The 20,331-nt window shown below is 36.8% G+C and overlaps 1 pseudogene; it reads right to left on the reverse strand.

The window, feature by feature from the left end:
- Positions 1-11,217: 11,217 nt before the first annotated feature.
- Positions 11,218-20,331, reverse strand: part of LOC123798379 (AP-3 complex subunit beta-2-like) — a 30,845-nt pseudogene continuing 21,731 nt past the window's right edge.

Genomic DNA, 20,331 nt, shown 5'->3' on the forward strand with positions numbered 1-20,331 from the left:
GTCACTAATGTAGAGTAATGTGTTACAAATGCAATAGAAAACTAATACAGTATAATTGACCATGAATGGCTATCATATTATATAGTAATACTGGATTTTTACCGCTCATTTTGATATAATCTACTTCTGTGTATTGACCAATCAGTTAATTCAGTAAATTTTTATTGAACATATATTATGTGCAAGAAATTGTACCAGGCACTAGGATAGACTAGCCAGAAGAACGCATATTCTTACAAATCAAATTTCACACAAAGAGTTCGCTGAACTAGATGTGTATGATTTTTTTAATTCTATAAATAATCAAGGAGCTAAATCTGGAGGTATAAGAAGACATTCTTATAGTTCAGAAAAGTAAGAATTAGATTTAATCTAACCCTGACATGCTTGAGTATACCAGGTTTGGAGGAGTACATTAGGTGAATACCACAGGCTGAATCTTAACTTGGATTCTTCAGGTATCTTAGGGCCTTTGTATATTTAGTCATAATAAAAATCACAGGGGCTAAATGAATGGTCAGCTACCTTTGTTTTTCAGCCATGCTCAACCCCAGGGAAAACCTTAGCACTTCAAAGTGTGCACACTCATTTATGATTCAAACCTAAGTTTTTTTTTGCTAAATTGACCTGATCCAAGTTTCCATGATCTCTCACATGGATTACTGCAGGATCCTTACAATTGGGCTTCCTATCCAAAATGTTCCTTCCAACTTGCACAGTTCCATATATTGTCTATATTTACAATTATTAAAATAGAACTAATTTTGTCACTCTTCTGCTTAAAGCCTTTGTATATTTTTACATTTTTCTAAAGATAAACCACACATTCCCTAATATTGCTTTCAAGACTCCCATAGACTTGGCTACCGTCAATCTCTTCACTAAAATCCCATGGCACTCTCCCCTTTACACTCTATACATTCTCTCATTCCTTTGAAGATGCCATGTCCTATCTTTCAGGTCTTTGCGCTTATTGTATCTTCTGCCAGGAATGCTTTCCCTCACCTATGTTGTCTATATTTTTCTTACTCATCCTTTGGCAGTCAGGGTAAATACGTTTTCCTTGATAGCCTTTTCTTATCCAATAGACCAAGTTGAATCGCCTTTACTATGCGTTTCAATAACATTCCCTCTTATGTCAATCTTTACACTACATTGTACTTATTTTTCCAAGCTGATAGAAGATTCTCTTTTAAACGACAATTCACTTGCAGAGTGATCTAAAACAGTTTTGTTCCGCAAATATGGGCTCATCCACAGAACTTCCCTTCTTATTGTTTGACCGTTGTTTGGTCTTGTGCATGTTTTTAAAGATTTATTTTTTTATGAGAGAGAAAGAGAGAGTAAGTACATGAGTGGGAGGGGCAGAGGAAGAGAGAATCTCACACTGAATATGCGGCTGAGACAGGGCTCCATCTCACAAGCATGAGATCACAAATTGAGCTGAAACCAAGAGTTGGACGCTTAACCAACTGTACCACCCAGGCGCCCCATGGTCTTATGCGTTTTTACATGGTAAAATACTCCAGCCACCTGTCTGTATGTTGAAACTTCTCATATAGCCTATTGGGTGAATTTTCTCCAACTACTTTTTAGAATGTATTAGATTCATTGAGAAGGGTCCACAGAAACAACACTCTTTGAATGTTTCCATGTTTATGACATTTTTCCTATAATCTTTATTCTTGGAGATTACTTTGGCTGGATATAAAATCCTTGCTCTATGCTTCCATGCCTTCAGTACCTTTAATATATTACACTGATTTCTCCTGAAATAAAGTGGTATTTAAAAAAATAATCTGATAGGCGTTACTTTCTTCTTGAAGTGATTTGAACTTCTAGCTTGGATGAACAGAGGATACTCCCTTTCTTCAAAGTTTAATAATTCTACTACAATATGTCTTACAATCAACCATAGTGTGTCAGTTTTCCCCAGTTTGCCCTTTCAGTTTGAAAGTTCACATCTTCATTTGGGAAAGTTTTCTTGAATTGCATGTTATGTCATTGTGTCTCTGTGTCTCTGTGTTCCATTGTTTTAGTTTTCTTTTTCTCATGCTTGATTGTTTTTGCTTTCCTTCTCTATTCCTGTTTGCAAATTATTTTTATCACTTTCTCCACTTCCACCAGTAATTTTCATTTTTCTTATTTCCATTTTCTATTTTCTTCATTAGATTTTCTTCATCTATACATTCATGATCCTGCTAAGTTAGCTCTATTTCCAGTGCTTTCCCCTCCCCCCTTTTGTTTCTAATCTTTCCTGAGATTTGCCAGCTCCCTTGTCATGGCTTTCTATTGCCTATTATCTTATTTAGTAATCTTTCTAATTTTCATTTATTTCTATTTACCTCATCATGAAATATAAGGCATTGTGTGCGGCCATTTCTTTCCTGGTATCTCTTCAGTTTCTACAAGTCTTTATTTAGATTGTTTTATTGAGATAGAGTAGATTGTTTGTTTTTCAGGTAATACCTTGGTGTTGGTTTGAACCAGTCCTTTCTTTGTTTTTTCTCTAAAAACTATAAGTACTTCTCTAGCAAGCATAATGCTTGCCAGAAACAATGCAGGTAAAAAAAAAAAAAATGGAGAAACATTTTTATGGTACTGAACACACACACACACACACCTGCCAACCTAAAATTCTATAGCTTGAAAAAATATATTTAAGAAGTTAAGATAAATTAAAACAGTTCAGACCTAGAAAAAATTATTACAAGGAGCCCTGCACTGCAAGAGAAAGATAAAATATACCTTATCCTTCAGGTAGACAGATATGATATCAGATGGAAATCTGGATATACCCAAATAAATGAAGAGCATAAGAGATGAGAACTACATGAGTAAATAATGAGACTTTTTCTTATTATTTAAGTTTTTTAAAAAAATTTTTATTTAAGTTTATGTAAAGGGATAATTGATTCTTTAAAGCAAAACTAGTAATAATATCGCATGGCGTTTATAACACATTGTGTCCTAACATGTATGATAACAGTAATATAAAACTTAGGAGGGAAAGCAGAGAAATGGATATATTCTTGTAAGGTCCTTAGACTGGATATGAAGTAGTATACTTGTACTAAAAGGTAGACTCTGATCATTTAAATATATATATCATAAGCCACAAGTCCAACAGTAAAATAAAACAAAATAGAAATACAGCTAGTAAGTCAATAATGGAGATAAAAATGAAATCAAGTCATTATCTCAACTGATGGGGAAAAACATTTGACAAAATATATGTCTGTTTCTGACAACATTTCAGTAAACTAGGAATAATAAGCAATCTTCTGAACCGATAAAGTACATTCTGAAAACTACCTACAGATAACTTCATTCTTTAATAGTGAAGGACTGAGTGCTTTGGTCCTAAGATCAGCAACAAAGCAAGACTGAACATTCTCATCACTTCTACTCAACATTGTACCCAGATTCTAGTCAGTAGAATAAGATAAAAAAATAAAAATTATAAAGACTGGAGAGTCAGAAATATACCTGTTTTTATTAGCAGACAGCATAATCATCTAAGGAGAAAATTCCCAAGGAATCTATACAAAGCAAATTCTAGGACTAATTAGTGAATTTAGCAGCATTGTAAGATAAATATACAAAAATCAACTGTATTTCCTTGTACTGGTAGAGAAATACCAGTCATTTTAAATAACAATTGCCTTTGCAATCACATTAAATACATGAAATAGTCAGCAATAAAACTGACAAATCACATGCAATTCTAGTACATTGAACACTACAGAACATCTCTGAGAGAGAAAAAAACAACTCAATTCAGGGATACCATATTCACTGATCAGAAGACTCAACACTTGTAACATGTCAATTGTCCTTAAACTAATTGCAGAGTCAGCACAATTTCAGTCAAAACCCCAACAGTGTTTTTGAAGAAAATGAAAAGCTGTTTCTAAATTTCATGCAGAAATGCAAATAACCTAGACTATGGAACCCAACTTCAAATAAGAACAACAAATTCGGGCGCCTTAACAGTCCCTCAATTGGAGACACGGTATAAAGTGACAGGAGTCAACAAAAGTGGTATTAGTGTCAAGATAGATCAATGGCACATACTAAGGTCCGGATACAGAGCCATAAATATTTGTTCAATTAATTTTGCACAAAAGTGCAAAGGTAATTTGGTGGAGAAAAACATCTTTATGTTCTTTCCATTAGCCCACACCCTAAGTATCCATTCACACACATGTCCCCCTGATTTCTATTTGTATAAATTAGAAAACTGAAGCAATGTTTTGGGGAGTGTAGGATACCTCCTCACATAAATATTTGGTTGGTCTGCCTGTCTATTGATTGAATCATCCATCAATTGATCTATCTATCTCTACCTACTTAACATGTTTAAACTTAGCAACGTTGTCACAAATGTTGCATAAAGTATATGTTTGTCTTTCACTTCAGAAGAATTCCATTGTTCCCTATTTTGATGTGTAGTTTTATGTCCAGTTGGAGCAGTTTGTAGTTTTAAAAAGACCATCTGTGGGAACCTATCCATTTGTCAGCCGTTCTCTCCTCTTAGAAGTAATGAACAATTTCTGGGGGGCAAGTGAATAAGCTGTCTGTGGTGTATTGATATAAAACTGCTTTTTTTCCCCCACAGTAACATTGGGAATCCTGTAGATAACAAATTATTGCAGCCAGGAACAACAAGTAACTCAAGAATGCGTTAGACAAGATGACTTCAATAAATCCTGTGATGTCTTTTCTCAGTGAAAGTTTAGAAAGAAACTTGTGACCAAGGCAATTCCCTTTGTCTCTTTCAGTGCAGAGAAAGAACCGTTAAATACTTTTCCTAAAATAATGTCAATGTATGAGGTCAAATATTTAGAAAGTTATCATTTGTGCCTATGGTCAGATTCTTACAAAAGTACATGGAGAACACTGAATTCAAACTTGTATATCAGACTTTAAGAGGGATAGAGGCCAATGAGACAGAACTAGAAACTACTGTACATAGAAGAGGGCTAAAATTTCAATGCCGGCTGCATACCAGTCAGTGGGATGGTATATTTATTATTCCTTATTAACAAAATGTGAGGTAGTTATTATTATCCCTGTTGTACAAAAAGGGTTACGATTTCCAAGAACATATTGTGAGCAAATGGAGCAGCTGGGTTTTCAATCCACATCCACCTGATTAGAAGCTGGAGTCTACTAGACTAGACCTGAGCAAAGGTCTAGAGAAGGGTTTGATGAAAAAGAGGCTACTTGGACTGTAGAATAAAATGCTAGATTAAGAAATGAATTTGGAGAGCTGTAACATCAAAGAAGGGTTTGGCTTTCTTTGTGTGGTTCCAGAGGTTAGTGCTAAGCGTAATTTGAGGTAACCATGATAAGACACATTTTGGCTTTCAAAACAAGGAAGATGACTACAGGTGTCCCAACAATGGAGTGTTTCCTCTGTGGTGACCTCTCCATCCCCAAAGGAGTTCCTGTTGACGCTAGAATCTAATCCTGCATTCCCCCAATGCAGCAGCACTAGCTATGTGTGGATATTTTAATTTAATTAAAATTACATGAAATTAAAAATTTAGCCCCTCAGTGGAACTAGACAAATACCAAGTGCCCAATAGGCATGCACTACCGCATATAAACTATTTATTTAAAAAAATGAACAGTGAGATCCACGCATGTAAATTCATGATGCCTTGGCAATTTATTTTTTTTAAATCTTAGCAATATTTTTTATATCTTCAAAATATTGAAGTCTTCACAGTGGCGACTGGGCATTGTTACTGGCGCTTCCCATCTACCTCCTCTGTGTCTTTCCTATCGGATAGAAACGTCAACACACAGTCCTCTCAGCCTTTTTTCTGAGTCATCAATGACAAAATACCTGAGAAAGGACGTTTGGTCATTCTCTTGCATCTGTCATTACCCAACTACACTTACATAAAAACAGTACTAATAAAGTTTTTTTTTTTCAAAGATGTGGAAAATATTACTTTAGGATTTCAGTTACAAGTCTCATAAAAGCATCAACGTACAGGAGGAAACTGAGATGCAGAAAGAGAAAATAACCAGCAAGTGTTTGTCAGACTCCAAACTAGAGTCCGTATTTCCTAATTAAACTACACATACCATTTTCTCTTCAAAAAGCCACCCCTCCTAGATTATGCTAAGTGAAATAATTCAAGCAGAGAAAGACAATTATCATATGGTTTCACTCATTTATGGAACATAAGAAATAGGAAGATCTGTAGGAGAAGGAAGGGAAGAAAGAAGGGGGAGTAAACAGAAGGGGGAATGAAGCATGAGAGACTATGGACTCTGGGAAACAAGCTGAGGGCTTCAGAGGGGAGGGAGGTGGGGATTGGGATAGGCTGGTGATGGGTATTAAGGAGGGCACGTATTGCATGGTGCGCTGGGTGTTATACACAAATAATGAATCACGGAACATTGCATCAAAAACTAAGGATATACTGTATGGTAACTAACATAACATAATAAAAAATTATTATAAAAAAAAAGCCACCCCTCCGTTCTCCAGTCTCTCTCTCTTTTTTTTTTTAAGTTTTTATTTAAATTACAGGTAGTTAACATATGGTGTAATATTAGTTTCAGGTGTACAATATAGTGATTCAACAGCTCCATACAACAGCCCGTGCTCATCATGGTAAGTGCACTCCTTAATCCCCATCAGCTTTCAACCCTACCCTCCACCCACCTCCCCGCTCTTAACCAACGGTGTGTTCTCTATAGTTAAGAGTCTGTTTTTTGGTTCCCATCCCTCTTTCTTTTTTTTTCCCCTTAGCTCATTTGTTTTGTTTCTTAAATTTCACATAACGAGTGAAATCATATGGTATTTGTCTTTCTCTGACAGACTTATTTCGTTTAGCATAATACTCTCTAGCTCCAACCATGTCATTTCAGATGGAAAGATTTCATTCTTTTTTATGGCTGGATAATATTCCATTGTATAATTATGTTTATATTGTAAAGCCTATTTTCTCTGTCCTGACCATTATTCTGAAACAAGGATATGTTATAATTTCTAGGGTTTAATATGCAACAAAATGTTTAAAACTGTATTGATGGCATAAAAATTATCATCAAACATTTACTGAACACCATTATGTTTAAGAGACATAGTTTTTTCATTATTTTTTTAGGGACATTTATGGATTTCTATAATATGTTTACTATATTCAGATTCCACTTAATTTAGTTCCCAGAGAATGTCAAGCTGTACATTTGCTTGCACTGATTATATAGCTGTACCTTTATCTATCTATCCATCCATCCATCTATCTCCCTGCCTTCAGGAAACTTACCTTCTAGAAGCAAAGTGCAGTATTTCATTTTTCCCTTCCATTATAGATGACTCTTTCTATGAAAGCTATAAGAAAGAAATGCACAGAGCATATTGACTAGTAAAGGCTATCTCGAATAGGAAGGCTACACAATACACTGCCAATTCTTTTAGGATTTGAATGCAGAGTAGGATTGCAAAAGGAAAATACGTATTTTGAAAAGCTGAGTATATGCATTTTTTTTAAAAGATAACCCTGCATCAATCACCATACTGAGTACCCTGGAACAGGGGTTCTCAACTTTGGCTGCCCACTGAAAGCACCTGGGGAGCTTTCAAAATAGACATGCCAGATTCCCTGCCCTTGAGATTATGATGTGGTTTATCTCAGGAGAAGCCTGGTCGTAGGAATTTTAAAAGCTCTCCAGGCAGTTCTCATGAGCAGCCAAGGTTGAGAACCATTGCCTTAGATGATAGTCGAGAGATGGCAGGTGAGGAAAAAATGGTTGTTGTACAGGCTGTTATAAAAATCTCCTATGCATAAAATAATGTTACTTGTGAGACTTGATACTAATTTGATACAATCCATTTTTATGTGGCTGAAGGAGAAATAAAATAAATTTACTGCCTTATGCAAGAGACGCATAAGATACAAATAAAGATACAAAAAGATATGTATAAAGATACATATGTAATCTTAATTTATCTTCACAGCAACCTATATATACCAACATGTCTGTCTATTCCCAACGTAAGAATTATACATATGTATATGAATGCGTGTATAGATACAAGTATAGGATTCTTAAATGGTAACCTTACATCAATAAACATTTCTCCAAGGCAAATATTATCATTTTCTTTTTAAGTGGAAAGAGTAGTGGTTATGTCATATTTACAATGTGCTGACTTACCCTGAGTTAACATGAAGGACAGAGCTTCAAGTATCCTACAAGATTACTGCCTATTGTAATAACATTCTTATCTCCAAATCATAGTGTTCACATGGGTAGAATGCTGGTTAGAAGTCTTTCACAAACAGCACTTAATCCAGGAGTAACAATGGTATAGCAGCAAGGGACAGAACGTAATTCAAGGAGTTGGAAAACTAAGGCCCCTGAGGTAATTCCCATATATTTTTTTATTATGTTCAGTTAGCCAACATATAGTACAACATTAGTTTTTGATGTAGTGTTCAATGATTCATTAGTTGCACATAACACCCCGTGCTCATCACCTCACGTACCCTCCTTAATACCCATCCCCCCGCCCCTCTCCCTTCTGAAGCCCTCAGTTTGTTTCCCAGACTCCAGAGTCTCTCATGGTTTGTCTCCTTTAAATTATCTCTGAATAAACATTGTAAGACCCTTGTGTTCTGGCCCCTGCTCCCTCTTCAGCTTCATTTCCTGCCACTCTGCTCCTTACTCGCTGCTCCCAGAGCACACTGGGCTTCTTCACACTTTTTGAAGACAGCACACTCTTTGTCACCCCAGGCATTTCACACTGTTCTCTTTGGGATGTTACCAGCTTGGAGAAGTTGCACCTGACTGCCTTAATCTAAACAGGACACTCCTGTTTCTTTTCATGCTCTGATTTTTTTTTTTTCTGTGAATTTGTTCCAGGTTGTAATTATAGTTTTTTATCTCCCAAATATAAGCCTCATGAGGGTAGGAAGCTAGTATGTTTTGTTTACTACATTCTGTCAGGCACCTACAACCGATGGATTCTTAGTAGTCACCCACACTTGTTAAATGAGTGAAATAAGTAAGTGAAGAAACACAGCTCTAACATATGTGTAATACAGAAAACCAATCTGGCAATTGAAATAGAACTTCCATGAGTAGAGCTCTGGCCAACTGTTTATAGATTATTAGGAATTTGTAGAGCAAGGCAAGTTCAGTTTCTCTTTCAGCTGTGACCAAAAGATTCAATTAGAAAATAAATTATTTAAAGAACAGAAGGTAATTAAAAGATCCCTGGCCAAAAATAGTTAATATTGAATGATTTTATCAAACAGAGAAAATTGCAGGTTCTGTTATTAGAAGAAAATAGAATTCTTGTAAATTATTCAAAAGGAACAGGACAGCAACATGTGAAATTGGATATGAAATTGGGAAATGACTAGTTTTTTGTAATGGTGATACTGTTTGTTTTAAAATAAATATCAAAATTGAAGGGTAGATTAATCTGATTCCTGGCCACAGCGGCATTCCTGGGTCTTAAATAAAAATGTGATGGGATTGATTTATAACCTCCACGGTAACACTGTCATAAATGGTTCTTTCTATAGCCCTGTCTCATGCCTCTGCATTTGTGATATGAATAATTTGAACTGTAAAAGTGTGATAACAGAAGACAGTTGTGAAGCAATGATACATCTGTTATAAAATAAGGATGTCGCACATCATGAGGGCAGATCAAGAGGCGTGATCTTCATGATGTGTGAAAAGACATTAAGTGTGGAAATGATGTTAATTACTTTCTAAATGTCATTTATTCAGTTTGTTCATGCTATGCTAGCAAAAGAAATATCTATTATCTCCTAATGGTTACTGGGACAAATAAATACCATATTGCTGCAGTAATTAAATCCCTTTAATAGGAAAGTGTTTGCTTCTGTTAAATTTATTTTTACATATTCAAGTTTTAAATGGGTTAAAGGTACAGTGATCTGGGTAATAGAGGCAATGTTAATCTGTGCTTTCTAGAGTGTGTCTCAGTTTAGTTATGTAAACAGTATAAATGATAGATGTATAAAGAAAGGAAGCCAGAATGAATAGGTATTGAAAGCCAATGCGGAAGTTGCATTCATAGAATACCACTTTAGCGTGCCCTTGTTTTTCATGGATTACCGTTCGTAATTCTGACCTGTGAAAGCAAATATGTCATGATATGCTACTGCATGGATTTTCTGACGTATCTATTTAAACCATGGGATTTATTTAAATCATGTATGTCTTTATTAACATCATGTACATATTTAAAGCTTTTGTGAGATTTATTGTGCAGTGTTTGCAATGCCAGGGAAAGACTCTCATCTCCCTGCAACTTGGCAGTCTCTACTTTTACCAATCACCAGGTACGTAAGAAAGTACATGAAGAATTGGAAGGAGTAACACATTTCTTAAGAATGCTGTGTCTCCTGGATCACTTTGTTATTTTGTAATGTGAGTTTTACAATGACAAATCAGACCTGTTAGGAATTAAAATTAGGATCACCCCATGGAAGGAAATATTTACCAAGCACTTATTATATCCAAAGAACTTGGTTGGATTACGGGGAGAGGAAGAATGTTAGGAGAATAAGGATAAAAGTGTTAATTTGATGTATAAGTACATATCTATACATGACCAAGTAAATGTATTACTGTAAGTATGACATACTTAGAAGACATAGAAAGAATGTTGGCTTTTATGAAATGCTTGGCATTGTTTCGTAAAGTATGTTTTATGGAATACTAATCCTAGGAAATGCCTTGACTCATGTTAAATAATTAATACATGTTTTTTATTAAATCACGGACTGAATGTTCAATTATCAATGTATATCAAATCCCCTTTTTAGTGATTCAAGATGCACATTATTTTAGGACTCTCAACAACCTCTCACACACTAACTAAACTTATTCATTCAATGATGTTTATTACATTTCCTCAACTTTTTAGGTATTATGAATATTTCCAGTTATTTTAGGTCAAATAATAAGCAGTGAGTATATATCTCATACACAACTTATTTGGAGAAATGCTGCTATGTTTATTGAACTTATATTACAGGTGTTACCACTTTTGCAGTAAAATACCTGATACACATATTATCAGTGAGCAGGAATGAGACAGAAGGGAGCATAAAAACTGTGTCCGTCAGCCTCTGTTCCCTGTGAGTAGCTCTGTGAGTCCTTTGAAGTGTGCCAAACCAGAGCTGGCATCTCAGAGCACAGCCCCTAGACGAGCCAACCGTTCTCTTCCTCAGAATGACTGGGGGTGTGCGACTGCGGAGTCTGCTTATCGGTTCCGTACTCCAGGAGTGGTACTCTGCCAAGAACTGTCTCTCTGATTGTTACAGTCCCGTAGGACCCAGGAGTCAGGCTCCCCTGGCCTCCACAGTCAGGCATCCAGGTGTGAAACTTGGGCTGTAGGTCATCAGATGTGTGCATAGAAGCTTCCCTCTGCGAGATACTGGTGATTGGGAGAGAGGCAGAGGGATAGTGCAAAGATGGTATGCACTAAAAAAAGAAATAAAAAGTTTAAAAAGAAGATTGAAAAGAGAAAAGAAAAGAAAAAGGAAAAAGATGATGCCCTCTGGCTTCAGCAAGGCTGAGAAAAAGTGTGAAGATAGCATCTGTGGCTGGAACGTAAAGATAGAACCCACTGTGATGGGGGTGGGGTGAGGATGGGGATAAAAGATGGCACCTGCTGCCCTAGCAAGACTCAGGAACAGTGTGTACCAGCCTCGGTCCCTGGAGAATATCCCATCAGGCCCCTGCCTCTCGGTCTGATGCTTTAAAAGTAGCTTTGAGCCTCTTTCACATAAAATCTGGGTAGCTTTCAAAGACTACTTCTGCTCTGGGCCCTGGAGCAGGTGAGTCTGCAAAAGCCCTTTGAGAGTCATTTCTCCGTTTGCTACAGCTCTGCAGGTCTTCTGGATGCAGGCCCTGTTAGTTTTCAAAACTAGATATTTTGGGGCTCATCTCTTAGGAGAAAGTATAAAAGTTGGGGTGTCTGATGTTGGAGTATGAACCCTTTGCTCCTGGGGGAGAAGGTCCAGGTTTTGAGTTCTCTCCCAATTGTGGGTCACCTTGCTGGGTAGGGAGTGTTTGGGGAGAGTGTGTGTCCACCTTTCCTACCTGTTTCAATGTGTTCTTTTCTTTTCTTTTCTTTTCTTCTCATTTCTTCTCATTTCCCAGATCTGAATGAGTTGTTCCACTGTTTTTTTAGGATTTTCTTAGAGGAAAGTGTTCCCCAGGTAGCTGTAGATTCAGTTTGTCTGGGGGAGGAGGTGAGTGTAGGATCTTCCTACATCACCGTCTTAAACTGGCTCTTGGGTATTCTTATACATACTAGTTTAGGTTCCTGAGAAATGGACAACAGGACAGGATTAGACATGCAACAGATTGATTGGGGGTGGGAGTTGGAGAAGGTGGGTAGAATCTTCAGAAAAAGGCAGATCTGACTCCCGTAAAGGAGAGACAGGAGAGGAATTGTGTCAGGAAGAATCTCAGACTGCCTCACAGTTTTAAAAAAGTTTTAGCCAAGCCACTGGGGAGTCCTCAAACGAAAATCAGTCATTGAAGGAGTTCATCTCGTCACATAATTCCTTAGTAACCCCACTATGCTCTATCACTGGCTTAGAACAGCCCACAGGTAGCTTGGTCTTGCTGCAGATATGATGGAGAATAGAGAGGGATACCAGCTGGAGTATTCACATCTCCACCAGGACATATGAGCAGCACGTTTTCATGACGGTCACACTATACATTGATCTTTGTTTCCTCTAGATTTCTTCTATATGTCCAGAGCCCTAATGTTATTTTTTTAAATTGCTTAATGAAAGATATAGGCATTTGTAAGGCCCTTTATAAATGTTTCCAAATGGTGCAACATCTAGGGGCAAAGTTGGATGTGTTCATAAATATGTCCATTAAATGCACCTTCTTACACACGTGTCATCATTGGATGGTACCATTATTAATTTTAAATCTGTATGAGTTTCACATTCACAAAGCAATACTTGGATTTGATTGCAAAGCTGTGTTTTTGGACTGCTTTTGGCATTGCTTGGGGCATCGTGGAAACAGAAACTCAGCCCTTGTGTTGGTAGCATGTGGACCCAGGGTTTCCAGTCTTTTATGATATGGTACTTGCCTTTCCCTGTTGCCCAGCTAGGCTTAACGCCAGCCTTGTTCTTTAGTTGCACTGGCTCTGCTCCTCCCGTTCACTTGTTCATGCATTTGATACTGTGCTGAGATGGTGGTAGGTGAGCATATGGAGGATCTTGCCTTTGGAGGATTGCACACAACAGCAACAGCAGGCCTGCTGGTGGGGAAGCAGCATCTTGTTTGTTAAAGTCAACCCTCTTCCCACCAAATCAGCCCCAGGCAGAGGGTCTACACAGCTGAGAATGTCAGAAAACATGGGGTGTCTCAGACCTTCACCAAGATTGGCATTTCAGGCAGAACGGCAGCCTTTGCCTAGGGGATATCACTGCAGAGTTTGATAGTTCTTGGTAATTAATCAACTGCTTGAATGAAGGCATCAGGCTGTATCAGGAAGAGTGAATAAGAACAGAACTTCATATGGGTATAGAGGAAAATAGAACTCTTTGCAGCAAAAACGATACTAGGCTGCAATATCCGCTCCAGAGGAATGGGTCCCTGTATACACAGAGAAAATCCAAGCACTTTCCATGGCTTTGTCACTAGCTTTTGTTGTAAGTTTGGAAGTTGCGTCTTCATTTCCTTTACTGTAAAACAAAGCAGCTGAAAATGGGATCCCTAAGAATCCTTACAGATTTAATATTCTGGGGACCCAATCACATCTCCCATCTCCTTCTCCCTGATGCCTCTTTCTCTCTGAACCACCCAAACTTAGGATCTCTTGCATTATTTCTCTTATATTGCTTCACCTAGCAGAGCTTTGATAGGTATAGTAGTTGGCTTCAGCTGCCGTCATGAAATACCAGAGATTGGGTGGTTCAAGTAACAGATTTTTCTTTCTCACAGTACCGGAGGCTGAGAAGTCCAAAATCACGGTGCCGGCAGAGTTGGTATCAGTCTGAAGCTATTTCCCTTAGCTTGCAGACAGCCACCTAACCCTGGCTCATTGTGGAGAGAGACGGAGTTCTGATCTCTCTTCTTACAAAGACATTGATCCTACCAGATTAGGGCCCCACTCTTATGATCTCATTTAATCTTAGTTACATCTTAAAAATCCTATCGCCAAATGTAGTCACCTTGGGACTAGGGCCTCATCAGCACATGGACTTGGGAAGTGGGGCATCATCAAATCCATGGCAATAGGGTTGTGATCACGAAGGAGCTATCTGAAGGGTCAGTCAATTATGGGAATTGTGTCTTACTCACACCCCAAACACCATGCTTTTTCATACTCTTATCTTCAGGATGTTCCATTTCTCTAAAATGCTTTTTCCGAAGCTTTTCTTTTCCGTAAGTTCTAAAATCCTACTTACCCTTTTTTTTTTTAAAGATTTTATTTATTTATTTAAGAGACAAGAGAGAGCAAGCACAAGTGGGCAATGGGCAGAGGGAGAGGGAGTAGTGGACTCCCTGCTAAGCAGGGAGCCTGATGGGGGGACCCAACCCAGGACCCTGACATAATGACTTGCGCCAAAGGCAGACGCTTAACCACTGCACCACCCAGGCGCCTCTCCTACCTACCTTTTAAAAGACAAACAAAACTCATCTCTGGGATTCTCTCTTAAATCCATCTCCTTTTAGGGTCTCCACATTTTCCCTGTATTTTCCTACATTAGTTTGTATATATGTATTCCCTTCTCTGGAGATAATGCCATCCCCTTCCTTTCTCTACTCTTAAATTATTTATTTAAATGTAAATACTATGACGGTTGAGATAATGCTTCACTCAACTTCCTTCTGGAATAGAGGAAGTTGTGATTTTTGTTGTTTTGGGATGAGTAAGCCTGCCTCTTATGACAAGAGACAGTGTCACCACCTAATGTAAGTGAATTACGCTGGATACTTTTTTGTGTATGTAAATCATCACCCCTAAAATAATTCACTATAACTAATGTTGACATTTCTGTACCTGGGTTTTCAGTTGTAGCTGATAACAGTAATCTGGACAAAACAGGATAGTAGAGATTTTAGATTGTCTTGCTAGGATTTATGGCCTATCAAACAATTTGGGTTTAGTGTTGTTTGTTTGTTTGTTTGTTTGTTTGTTTGTTTGTTTTTTGAGAGAGATAATTTTATTACTTTTCTCTAATGACTATGGATCTATTCAGATTTTAAAGATATTTTTGGGTCAGTATGCATAAGAGAAAATGAATAAAACATTTCTAGAAAAAATACACATTTTTAAAATGATTAGCAAAAGGTTATATTTAGAAATCTATGAGTAACAAAGATCCTCCATATATTTAATGTCTTTTTTTTTTTTTTTAATGTTCAATTCTGCTCTTGCTCTCTTTCATCCTTGATAAATTTAGCAGAGGCTTTCCAATCTTTTAGTCTTTTTAAGGAATCAATTTTAGGTTTAGTTGATTATCTCCAGTGCTTTTTGTTTTTTGTTTTTTGTTTTTGTTTTTTTTTTAATTTAAGTCAGTTACATATTTATTCTTTCCTTCCTTTCTACATTTTGTGGATTCACTCAGTGGTTATTTAATTTTTAATAGATTTTTTAATAGAATGTTTACTAGAACGTATGAGTCTGTGTCATGAGTCTGATCTTGGTTACCCCCACCTCCATCCCCACCATACCCCATGTAGGACAGGTTAGAATCTCCAGTGGTGGGTGGTCATTAACTAGGAGGAAATGGGGATTTGTCAAGGTAGTGTTGTTACAGGACTCCATGAAGCCAGTAGAGAAGGAGAGCAAATTATTCACATTTGCCATTCATTTCACCATCTCAGATTTCCTTGGTGTTTATATTGGATTTTATAGGGGGAGTAATTTGCACAATACCAAGTTTACAAATGGAAAATTTGAGGTTGAGAAGGCTTAATTGGTATTTATAAGTACTGTCAAAAGTAAATAAAAAATGGAAGTAAAACCGATGAATCACTTGAGTAGTAATTCAAAGAATTTTACTGTGCATGCACACAAAAGAAGGTTTGCAAACTGGGAGCACAAACCAAAACATGGAATGAGGTGCAGAGGGATTTTGTTATAAAGCAATTTACATAGTACTCAGGCAGTGTTTATTCTTTCCAGTGATTAGTTACAATGTTAGAATTTTCTTAAAGGAAAGGGAATTGGTGAATGGTTACTTCATATCAATTTTGGGGAACTATTTAAGTTTTGTTTATGATTTTCAGAGGCATAAGCAAGAAGTGACCCAGGTCAAGTTAGCCTCATTTGTCATGCAAAATAAGCTAAATTAAGCTTTGCGTGATGACTAAACTATTTTTGTCTGCTCAGGGTATTTTCAAGTCTGATCTCCGTTTCTGTTTGATTTTAACAGTTCACACAATTAGGAAGTGATGATATTATGGTTCAAACAATGTAAAAAAAAGCATGCACTGAATATGAAAAAAAAAAAAGGAAGCTAGGTATAACACAGTGTTTCAGGGTAAGCTGGGAGAAGAATAAGAGACAGACAATAAATCCAGACGTGGAGTAATTAGGAACAGAGTCCTAAATAGGACTAAACAGGTGAGCTAGAGGGTCTAGGATAATTGCCTTACACAAGGTTATAATGTCCAAAGCCCCATGAGGTAAGTACATGGGTCATTTGAGGTTAGAACCTTGGAGTATTGCCTAGTTACTGTGACAATGATTTACTAAATTGTTTGTATTTACCAAAATTGACAGGTCACTGAATTGTCTTTGTAAGCTGACTTTGACTTCAATTTTGAAATGCCCAGAAAGTAATAACAGGAAAACAAACACAGACAAATATATGTTTGCTAGATTTTACTACTCAGGTATGTTTGCCTAAGTGTGAGGTTAGAGATGGCTTCTTTGCTTTGAGATCCTAAAATAGGCTGTCTAGAATGACATCATCCCACCAGGAACATCTTCTTCAGAACTTTTGTGGTTCTAAACATATGTAGCATGTAAAGAACAGAGAACAAATAGATTTCTAGATTCCACACATTGTATGAATACACACAGACTCACACACACACACATCTGTTTCTTGGCCTGGTTCAGGAATTTATTTCCCATATGCTCCATTCTCTGACTTTCTAATGGTTCATTTTATGATATGATATTCTTTCACACATGAGTGAATTGAAAAACATAAGTAGCAATCTGCCTGCTGTGAATTGACTTCTAACTCCCTTCTCCTTTCTTAATGTCCGTGCATTTGAGCCTCCATAACCAAGTGCCAAGAAAGAGGTTTTCACTGCTTGGTATTTGCACTCTATCTGCATTTCCACTCTACCCCACCCTCAAAGAAAACATTTGGACTTAGTTCAGAGTTCTGAAAGAATATTTGCATTGTAGATTCCCTTTTAACATTTGCAGTGAAAATAATGAGAGACAACTCATTCCCTAATGCTCCCATTACAGAGTATTTGTGTAAAATTAATTAGAAAAGAATTAATATTGTATATGCACCACTTATAGACCCAAATATTTTCTTGGAATTGATTTGATGTCCTGTTTTTTCCCCCCAGAATATAGTCAGCATGATGCAAATATTTATTTCATTTTAATTTATTTGTACTACAAAAATGGGCTTTTTACTTTTGTGCTTACAGATCTTGATGATTACCTCCATCAAAAACCTAGCCATGGTATTTCTTTATAAAGAAATAAAACATTCATCTTATACATAGGAAACCCTAGAGAGACAAATCAGATATGGTTCCTGACCTCGTAGAGGTTATAGTCTAATATAGAATAAGGTTATTAAATACATAATTGTAAGTAAGAATATTCAGAATATGCCACGGGCTATGTAACTTACACTTTTACCCTAGTCTGTGGCAGCATTGAGGACTTGAAGAAAAAATGACCTTAAAATTAAGACCTGACAGATGAGTAGGTTCTCCTAGCTTCCCTAAAAGAAAGGATATGCTCTACAGATCAGGCAAGTGTAACTGTTAGCCCTGCAGGCGAGCACTTGACCTACTTGCCACCTTAACTAAAGAGTGTCCATTTGCAAAAGAATAGACCTTGTGTTTTAAAGTTTCCCTAATCCAGTGCAATGAGAAGGCTGAAACATGCTGGTGTTGGGGTGGAAAATCTACACTGTGGCTTTTCTTTTTCCTTTTATTTTTCCATTAGACATAACATTAAGAGCGAGTTACAATATTTCATTATTCATGAGAACGATGAAGTAAATTTACTGTAATAATGTGAGAAGGTAAGGTAAGTCAGAAAACTTATTGCTTCCCTGTTACATGTACTGGTCAGTGATTCAGTTAAATACATGCCAAATTATGGAAACAGCCCAACTGTTCATCATTTGATGAATAGATAAAGATGTAGTGTGTGTGTGTGTGTGTGTGTGTGTGTGTGTGTGTGTGTGTGTAATGAAATACTACTCCTCCATAAAAAGAATGAAACCTTGCCATTTGAAACAATATGGATGGAGCTAGTGAGTGTTATGCTAAGTGAAATAAGCAAGTCAAAGTAAGATGAATATCATATGATTTTACTCATATGTGGAATTTAAGAAACAAAACAAATGAGCGAAGGGTGAGAGGAGGGGGAGAAGAGAGAGAGAAACAAACCAAGAAACAGACTCTCAATTATAGAGAACAAACTGATGGTTACCAGAAAGGAGGTGGGTGAGAGATGGGGGAGACAGGTGATGAGTACAGGGTCATGTATGGAAGTGTTGAATCACTATACTGTACACCTGAAACTAATATACTGTAGGTTAACTGGAATTTAATAAATCTTAAAAAAAAATAAACACTTGACAAGTTTTTTTTTCAAGTAAAAAATGTGCAGTAAAATTGCATATTCCAGAATTTTGAGCAGGTCAGAAGGATCATAGAAATGGATATGGCAGAAGTGGGGAAGAGGGCTAGACAGGAGGAGAGTACAGCAGGTTTTGCCTTATAGGTGTTTAAGAAATTTCATTCATTGGTTTGTTTACTGTTGACTTTCTTAACAGCTCTTCACCAAATTCCATTATTGCTCTGCTCTGGGTGGGAAAAGGGTTTAGGTTTGGACATGTAGATGATAGTCTTTCAAGTCTATAAATAGCCTTAGAGACTGGACAAGGTGATAAGCTTGGAGATGGAAGGATTATCTCAATATTCAAAAATGAGGGTAAGGTCAATTTCACTAAGAATAAATCAGTGAGGTTACTATGAATTTGTATAATTTGTATAAATATCCATTAACAGAGTATTTAAAGGATGGCTGACAAAAATGAGGACCCTTTGATTCCAGGTAACTAATATCCAACGTGTCCAAGTTTAAGCCATAAGAAAGTGCATAGACTACTATGTATCTGAGAAGAAACTGGAAAAAAATCACAGAATCAAAGCATGAGCTAAAGAAACTGGAGCCCTAGGAACTGAAGTGAAGTGAGTATCTCAAAAATTTTTGTCTTCATCTATTTTTCATCGTTGTTTCTCTCTTACTTCATTCTGGAGATATTCTGCTCTCTCCTTATGCCAGAAAAGATGGCTACTGTCGGCTCTAGAGTTCCACTCTCCTGGTTAAATAATCCCAAATGAAACGGGAAAACATTTTTTCTTCAATCATGTAAATACCAGAGAAGCACTCAGATTCCATACTGTGTGGGATACCCGCTTGTCTGCATCATGAGTTCCAGGGAAATGGGATACAACCGATGGGTCAGGTAGATTTTTAAAGTTCAGAGGTCGGACTCAAAAGCATCTAGAAAGAATGCTTTCCAGGAGGGGGGGAAAAAAAGCTACCAAAGTGCAGTGCATTATAACAGGTAATATGAGCTACTTGCAAATCAGTGATTTTTTTTTCCCTTTTAAGGAAATAAGCATGTCACAGTGCTGTGTAAGGGTGAGCGTGCAATTCTTCCTGTAGAGGGAGCTCAAGTTATCCTCTGACTTCACCTCCGATATGAGAAGACACTGGATTAGACTTGTGACATTACAGAGAATCCAAATGTAAGGGTTAGATGGAAATTCTAACCAAGTAGGACAACACACAGGAGGAAACTAGAGATTAGCACAAAAAAAAATAAAATAAAATAAAAATTAAAAAGGAAATTTTAATAGATTATCTAAAAAATACTTTCTGTAAAACCAGCTTTGAGGTTTGAAACATTTGTTTCACAACAGTGAAATTATAATCACCATATTATACAAATTGTATATGTGATTCTACCTATAATTTATTTTATGTCATTAACATGAATAGTATGAAAATAAAACCAACAAAAACTCTTAGAACAATTTTAATTGTAG

The sequence above is a fragment of the Ursus americanus genome, chromosome 21, assembly GCF_024610735.1.
Source record: "Ursus americanus isolate L20-20 chromosome 21, mUrsAme1.1.p, whole genome shotgun sequence".
NCBI classification, from domain to species: Eukaryota; Metazoa; Chordata; class Mammalia; order Carnivora; family Ursidae; genus Ursus; species Ursus americanus.